Source organism: Panthera pardus, unplaced genomic scaffold (assembly GCF_024362965.1).
Source record: "Panthera pardus isolate Hobbes unplaced genomic scaffold, ASM2436296v1 HiC_scaffold_12, whole genome shotgun sequence".
Lineage (NCBI taxonomy): Eukaryota > Metazoa > Chordata > Mammalia > Carnivora > Felidae > Panthera > Panthera pardus.
In genome coordinates, this window is record NW_026526677.1 from 44,613,899 (window position 1) to 44,622,094 (window position 8,196).

At 38.0% G+C, this 8,196-nt stretch overlaps 2 long non-coding RNA genes across 2 annotated transcripts in view; one reads left to right on the forward strand and one right to left on the reverse strand.

Moving 5' to 3' along the window:
- LOC128776172 (uncharacterized) overlaps positions 1-8,076 on the forward strand; it is a 48,570-nt gene extending 40,494 nt beyond the window's left edge. Inside the window, exons 2-3 of the long non-coding RNA XR_008421190.1 lie at positions 7,106-7,178; positions 7,920-8,076. This is a non-coding gene — a long non-coding RNA (uncharacterized LOC128776172). The remainder of the gene's footprint in view (positions 1-7,105; positions 7,179-7,919) is intronic.
- Positions 1,473-8,143, reverse strand: LOC109271172 (uncharacterized). Its single transcript, XR_002081856.2, has 4 exons — positions 8,001-8,143; positions 5,931-5,976; positions 1,991-2,082; positions 1,473-1,835 (listed from the first exon to the last, which is right to left on the reverse strand). It is a non-coding gene; the product is annotated as an uncharacterized LOC109271172 (long non-coding RNA).
- Positions 8,144-8,196: the final 53 nt, after the last annotated feature.

The following is an 8,196-nucleotide window of genomic DNA, read 5'->3' on the forward strand; positions in this document are numbered from 1 at the left end:
ATCTCATTATATTCTTCCTCTGGAATTTTGATCTGTTTGTTTATGAGGTATTCTCAGTATCTTAGTGATAATGCTTAGCATATAGTAACATCAACAAATACATATTGAATGAATGAAAAATATCTGACTCCAGAAATTTTCCTTTTCATCATTCCCTTCTATGGGCATATTGGTGGCTCCGGGAGTTGAAAGTGGTTGGCTGGACTCTTTACAGCAGGTCTTATATCAAAGCCTCATTTGTGGACCAAAAGAAGAGACATTTGGTCTCTTGGGGTATTAATGGTTTTCAGTTCCTTCAAGAATGATGTGGGGACTTTGCTCAGGGTACATCTTGACTGTTAACCAGTAGTTGCAAATTTGATCAATTAGGGTATTTAGTAGAAAGAATAGATGAAAAAAGCAGTACTATGCTCCAATTTAAAGGCCATTTTTTGTTGGTTCAGGATGTTTTAGAATTAAATTAAAATAAAGTGTAATAAGAGCCAAGTTGAAATTTTCCCATGGACATGTAACATTCATTGTTACTCAACTATCTAGATGATATTCTGTAATAATTGCTTCATTTCTGGAAAAAATATTTCTAAACAACTCAAGTATGCCAATGGCTTTTGTACAGGCCTCACTTTTGGTAATACCGAGGGAGGGAAATTATATTATGGAGTTTAGATAAAACTTTAAACTGTTAGTCTTCCAAATTATGTCCATTAGTTCCAATTGTTCTATTCTAAGCTTTGGTTATTACCAGAAGAGAACCTTAGCTTCTGAATAACCAGAAAAAATAAAAATTTAAAAAGGTAGTAAATATAGATAAGACTGCATTTAGAGTGAGCTATCTAAAGGCTATGAAATGTCAATTAAATAAATTATGATACATTTGTATGATGAAGGATCTTACTGTTATGCAGACATTTAAAATCATGTGACATGAGGGGTGCCTACGTAGCTCAGTCAGTTGTGCATCCAATTCTTGATTTCAGCTCAGGTCCTGATCCCAGGATCATGGGATCAAGCCCTACACTGGTCTCTGCGCTGGGCATAGAGCCTGCTTGAGAATCCCTCTCCCTCTGCCCCTCTCCCCTGCTTGTATTCTCTCTCTCTCTCTCTCTCTCTCTCTCAAAAATAATAAAGGAAAACTTAAAATTTTTTTTTAACGTTTATTTATTTTTGAGACAGAGAGAGACAGAGCATGAACAGGGGAGGGGCAGAGAGAGAGGGAGACACAGAATCTGAAACGGGCTCCAGGCTCTGAGCTGTCAGCACAGAGCCTGACGCGGGGCTCGAACTCACAGACCGTGAGATCATGACCTGAGCTGAAGTCGGACGCTTAACCGACTGAGCCACCCAGGCGCCCCAATAAAGGAAAACTTAAAAATTACAAAAGCACATGGCATGAAATGTTTATGGTATAATGTTTAAATAAAAAAGCAGGGTAAAAAAAGCATTTATAATTTGATATAAATTTTTGTGGCAGGTTATTTTGTTGAGATATTAATTCTATGTATCCCCCTGCCTCTCGCCCCCATTCAAGCAAGTATCCAGACCCTCATATTTTTGTAAGGCAAAAAGCAAAACATAGGCTCTTGTTGTCTTTTGAAATAAGGAGGAGAAACAAAGGACAGAAATGCCTTTGAAGGTGAGGTGGAAGACAGATTCCTTAAGACTTAGAAGTCTGAAGCTCAAATGTTGAGTAAGCAGCTAAGTCTTCTGTCTTGCTCTGTGACAGAACCCAGGATGGTGGCAAAACCTCAAAGGGGAAGGCTGCACCTGGGTGCTTGGGCTGCCAGATTCACTCATTTGATTCCAAGGGTGGTAAAGGAGTATCAGAGTCATGAGACCTGAAGGGAAGATGGCATAAAAGGGAATCTTAGCAGTAAATCAATGTGGACAGACAACTAAATAATTTCCAGGTATTTCCATGATAATTAAGGCCCTAGAAACTTTGTACAATCCTAGATGGAGAGGAAATGCTCAGTAACCGAGACGGACTTACCCACCAGCATGGCAGGATGGGAGCTCAGGTTTAGATTCAAGTTGATCTGAAGAAATGCAATTATTTACTTCTGTGGAATAGGAGAGCCATACCTACAATATGCATATGCAAATACAATGTATTACAAACTATAAATATTAAAAAATACATTCTCAGGATAATTTTCCTCCTTTAGATATATATTATCGTAGGGAAAAAATCACTAAAATTTTAATAGGGATTTTTCTCTACATAGGGGATTATTTTTCCACACTGTTTGCATTTGAAACAGTTTAAATAAATGTGTATTCCTTTTATTTTTGAAAAAAAAATATAAAACCAACTATAAGCTTTTATCCTATATATTTGAACAGGTAAAAAACAGAGAAGGGTATATATCATAATCTTAGGTTCTATTTCAGCTGTTTCAGATCTACTAGTATTAATATTCTTAGAGGTATAATACAAACTCAACTTCAGGAAAAGAAAACGGGTTTTTCTCACATTAAAAACAAAAAGTATCATATACCTCCTGCACCCTGTAAAATTTTTAAATATTATTGAATCAGTCAGGGTCCCAGCAGGAAACAGCACACTCCAAAGGCACAACTGAAGACAGTGTAATCAGAATGTGGGCAATGAAACAGCAAGAGATGATATAGTACCACTGCTGACTTGTGGCCAACATGGAGGGAAGGTGGGAGGTTAATAAATACCCTGATCTCTTTCTCCGACTGCCTTCTGATCTGCTAGTGCCCTCCATCAGCTGAGCTCAACCAGAAGCCACTGGAGAAGGGACGGTGAGATCTATAGCGGCAATGGAGACTATCTAACACAGTAACATCAAGGGGCAAGCAATCCTACAATTTTGTTATAAATATTTCCAAATTTATGGATTAATACTTATAAAATTCCAGTTATAAAATAAATTAAGTCACACAGATGAAAAGTACATCATAGGGTATATAGTCAGTAATATTGTAATTAACTTTGTACAGTGACAGGTGGTGACTACATTTACCATGGTGAGCATTATGTAATATATAAAATTGTCAAATCACTATGTTGTGTACCTGAAACTAATATAATACTATATGTCAGTTATACTTCAATTAAAAAAATATTTTAGGGGCGCCTGAGTGGCTCAGTCGGTTAAGGATCTGACCTCAGCTCAGGTCATAATCTCACAGTTTGTGCTTTCAAGCCCCACATCGGGCTCTGCACTGACAGCTCAGAGCCTGAAGCCTGCTTTGGATTCTATGCCCCACTCTCTCTCTCTCTTCCCTTCCCTGCTTGTGCTCTGTCTCTCTCTGTTTCTCAAAAATAAATAAACATTTAAAAAAATTTAAAAATGGGGTGCCTGGGTGGCTCAGTCGGTTAAGTCTCTGACTTTAGCTCAGGTCATGATCTCATAGCTCATGAGTTCAATCCCTGCATCAGGCTCTGTGCTGACAGCTCAGAGCCTGGAGCCTGCTTCAGATTTTGTGTCTCCTTCTCTCTCTGCTCCTCCACTACACGTGCTCTGTTTCTCTCTCTCTCTCTCTCTCTCTCTCAAAAATAAACAAAAAAAATTTTTTTAATTAAAAAATATTTTTAATAGAAAAAAATAATTCCAAATTTAAAAATTTATCCTAGAAGGGTACTGGAAAGACAGTGTTGGACACTAATCTTTGGTACTGTGCAATACACTGGAATTATTACTTGTACTGCTAAGGTACTTTTATTCATCCCTGATTTTTTAAACTATGTTAGGTGCTAGTTAGTGTGACACTTTATGTGTGTGTGTGTGTGTGTGTGTGTATGCGTGTCGCTGTTCTCCAAGAGCTTGTGATTTAATAGATGGAGACAATATGTAAACAAATAAGTGCAATTGTTACATGTGTGTAGCAGGATGTTAAAGTGAGACTCTTTCTATCTCATTTTTGTGTGTGGTTCTAAGAAAGTAAATTATTCCCACATGCCACAGTAAAGTGGAAGGCCACCAAAAGTAGAAATTGCAAAAAAGGGGGGGGGGTTGCTTTTGCAATTTACCTGTGTATCCACTTCTAAGTCAGAAAAAAAGCTGAAGTTTAGAAGATTTTGAGAGGGTTTTTAATGTGCAGTGTGTTGACATTGGTTTTTCCTCACCTCATGCCCAGGGAGAGAGGCTTTAATGGAACTTTGATATATGTCCCTTAGAGCTGGGGGTTATGGGGGTCACAGTGGATTCGCGTCAGGATTATATTTGAGGCATTCATTCATTCAATACTTCAGTAGCACTTATTTTTTTTTAATTTTTTTTTAACATTTATTCATTTTTGAGAGTGAGAGAGACAGAGCCTGAGTGGGGGAGGGGCAGAGAGAGAGGGAGACACAGAATCCAAAGCAGGCTCCAGGCTCTGAGCTGTCAGCACAGAGCCCGACACAGGGCTCGAACTCACGGACCGCGAGATCATAACCTGAGCTGAAGTCAGACGCTCAACCGACTGAGCCACCCAGGCGCCCCTCAGTAGCACTTATTAAGCAGGTACTATACCAGACACAGGTGACTACAGCAGTGAATGAAATAGATGAAAAGCCCCTGCCTCCGTGAAGCCAACATTCTAGTGGAATCTGGACAAGCAAAGATGGCTGGCTAACTGCAAAGATGAGTTTTGAGTGGTCAAAATCTATACTCAGAGGTGTGAGGCAAAGCCATTCTGTGGATATCTGGATCAGATATGGGTTGCTGAAGAAAGTCACATGGAAGAGTAAAGAGACCCCCACAGAAAGAAGCTGGAGGCATATAGCACAGATGCAAGCAACTGACATTGGGCTGATTGCCAGATGACATATATTTACCCAAGTGCAAGCAAGAGATTGCCAGTATTTGCTCATTGGGGTAAGGTGACGAAAGAGGTGTTTCCAAAGAATGCATACAGTTACAAGTGTTGAGTGAAATTGAAGAAGTACTGCTACATTTGCTGACCCACTCTTCCTACAAAATATCTTTACTGATCAATTTTTCAACTCTTGGTTAAAGACCAAGATGCATCCTAAGCCAAATCCCCAAAACATGAAGAGCTGAAAGTCATATAAAAACTTTAGTAAGTGCTTAGGACCTTCAGTTTTGACCAAAAGGCTAACCAAATGCCCGCTCTGATGGCTTATGAGAGGAGCTTTGTTATGAGCCTCTGAAGAGTCTAGCCAATCACTGTGAATGAAGGATATATCACAAAGCCCTAAATATTTATTTAGGAGATAACAATCAAAAGGACAAGTTTGAGAGTGAGAGATTCATCATTCTTTCATTTTTTCATTTAACAAATATTTAATGAGTACCTACTATTATGCTAGGCTTTGTTCTAGGCACTAGGAGTAGCGTAGTAAATAAAAAAAATTTCTGGTGTGCCTGGGTAGCTCAGTGGATTAAGCGTCCAACCGTTGATTTCAGTTCAGGTCATGATCTCTCCATTGTGAGATCAAGCCCACACGGGGCTCTGCATTGAGTGTGGAGCCTGCTTGGGATTCTCTCTCTCTCTCTCTCTCTCTCTCTCTCTCTCTCTCTCTCTCTCCCTCTCTCTCTCAAAATAAATAAGTAGACATTTTTTAAAAAAATCCCTATGTTGAGTGTTACGTGATTCCCTGTTACATACTTACAGCATCCCCCATGCTGTCCCTCCCCTTAACTTTTACTTGAACTAGCTTCATTGGGTTTCTTTTCTTTGTATTCAATACATTCCTTCTACAAAAGTAACACGGTAGCAATAGGTTAACTACCTAAGGGTAGGGGCTCCTGGAAATCAATGAGAAAATGACTAGTAATAATAAACTGAAGAAGGGAATTAAGTGGCAATTCACTAAAGTAAGGTAAACAGACAAGAAATACATGAAAAGATTTTTTTTTTTTGGCTAGGAAGCAAAAAATACAAGTAAAATTAAAGAGATTTTTTTCCTCTTTTTTTTTTTGCCTATCAACTTGATAAAGGTAAAAAGTACTTACCCTATCCAGTGCTGGTGAAAGTATAAAGAAAGTGGACTCTCAGGCACTGTAGAATATAAATTGATATAAGTTTTTGCTTTTTTGTAATTTAGCTATATTTATCATAATTGTAAATGCAAGTTCCCTTTGACCTGGCAATTCCATTACTATGAATTCATCATAAGGAGGTAATCAGGAAAGAACAAAAATGTGTGTATGTATAAAAATATTCATTATAGTATTTTTATAATAATGAAGACTTGGAAATAAGCTAATGGTTCACCCATAGTTTAGTTAATTATTGTATTTCTACACAATGGAATACTATGCCACTATTGAAAATAATATATATCATTACTTATGAACACGAAAACATGGCCATAACTTTTAAAGTGTAGTATAAAACAGTTTAGTATGATCTTATTTGTAAAAACAATAATATATTTATTACACATATTTTTGAAGCATGTGAATATACGCATATGCAGAAAAGAATTGCCAAAATGTTTATGTACTATGTAACAATTATTAAATGAGTAGTTACTTTACACTGAACATTCATTAAATAATATTTATTAAGCATTTAGTATATGCTAGGCATTGTGCTGGGTACTAGAGAAACAGAAGAGAACAATCTGCTAATTTAATCCACTAAATTAACAGTGATTTTTAAAATGACAACAATTTGGGGTGCCTGGTGGCTCATTTGGTTAAGCATCCAACTTTGGCTCAGGTCATGATCTCATTCATGTTCATTCATGAGTTTGAGCCGGGCTCTCTGGTGTTAGCATACAGCCTGCTTCGAATCCTCTGTCCCACTCTCTCTCTGCCACTCCCCCGCTCGCTTGCATGCTCTCTCTCAAAAATAAATAAACATTAAAAAAGATATAATATAATAATATATATAATAATTTATAAATAATATATATTAATATATATATAATATAATAAATAGATATAATATATATTCTTTTTTAAATGACAACAACCAGTATTGGTGAATTTAAAGAGGAGGAGGGCACCCTCAAATACTATTGTGGTTGGCACCGAATCCTAACCACTAGACCACCAGGGAGGTTTCATATACTATTGTGGAGAGTATAAACTGATAAAACATTTCTGGAGGGCAGCTTAGCACTTTTTATTAAAAGCTTTGGAAAAATCCATTTCACTCGACTCTGCAATTCCATTTTTAGGAATTTATTCTAAAGAAGGAAGTATTGGTGTATGCAAGCAAAACTATGTACCAAGCAGTTCATAAATGAGTTGGTGAGTAGGGGGGAACCTAAATATTAAACAACAGGGATTTGGTTAAATAAAACATCGTATGTTCATAATGCAGAATACTAGGGAGTCATATTTAACCTGAAAAATATTTGACAGAGAAAAAAAGACCAAAATATCAAAGTGAAAGGTTTAAACAGGCTGTGATACTAAATTGCTCCGAACTCGAGCAAATCACAGAAGTGACCTGAGTCTGTTACTTCATCTGCAAAAGCTTAGATCATTAAGGACCAAACTTTCAATGTGGACCTTGCCTGAGTCTAGGTACTTAACTTTCCTACTTTATAAAGAAAATATGTCAACGTTGGTACAGGGTAGGTGTTAAATTGGCAGATGTTTGCAGAGCTGTGCTAAAAACTCTCTGTGGATTTGCCAAAAGTTCTCAACAGAGAAAATACGTGTTTCAGAAGAAAATGTCCAGTTTTTCTCAGTGGTCTGATCTACCCGATTAAAACATTATAACAAAATAAAGAAAAAACAAGCATCGTGCTTGATTTTGACACCAGAGAAAGGCATTAGTGCCCTCATGGAGTTCAAAGTCTTGTAGGGGAAACCAGTAATGATAATAAAGAGGGACCAATGGCAACAGAGCCTTGAAAAATGATTTCTCCAGGGAATGGAGAAAAGGATTTCCGAAGTAGAAAGAAATGCGTGTACACAAAGTACTTGACGAAGAGTGTGGTTGACACAAACAAACGAACCATTATTTTGTGTCCTTTCTCACAGCCTCGCTCTTCTTCCAGTCACACAATACCCCAAATCTCTGTGGACCCTGAATGAGAGATTTGGAGCGGCACACTGCATCACCTGTAGTCGCAGGCGTCGTCTCGAACGATTTCAGGTGTATCAGCCGAGCGGCGAGAAACTGGAGGGAATCGGCAATACACAGGTAATAATCACTGAGGATCCGAGAAGGGCGATTTTGTAGTGGCCGCCCCGAAGCTCTCAGCCGCCGCGGGCACTCCCCGCCCAAGATTTCCCGCCAATCTCAACCCCGCCTCCT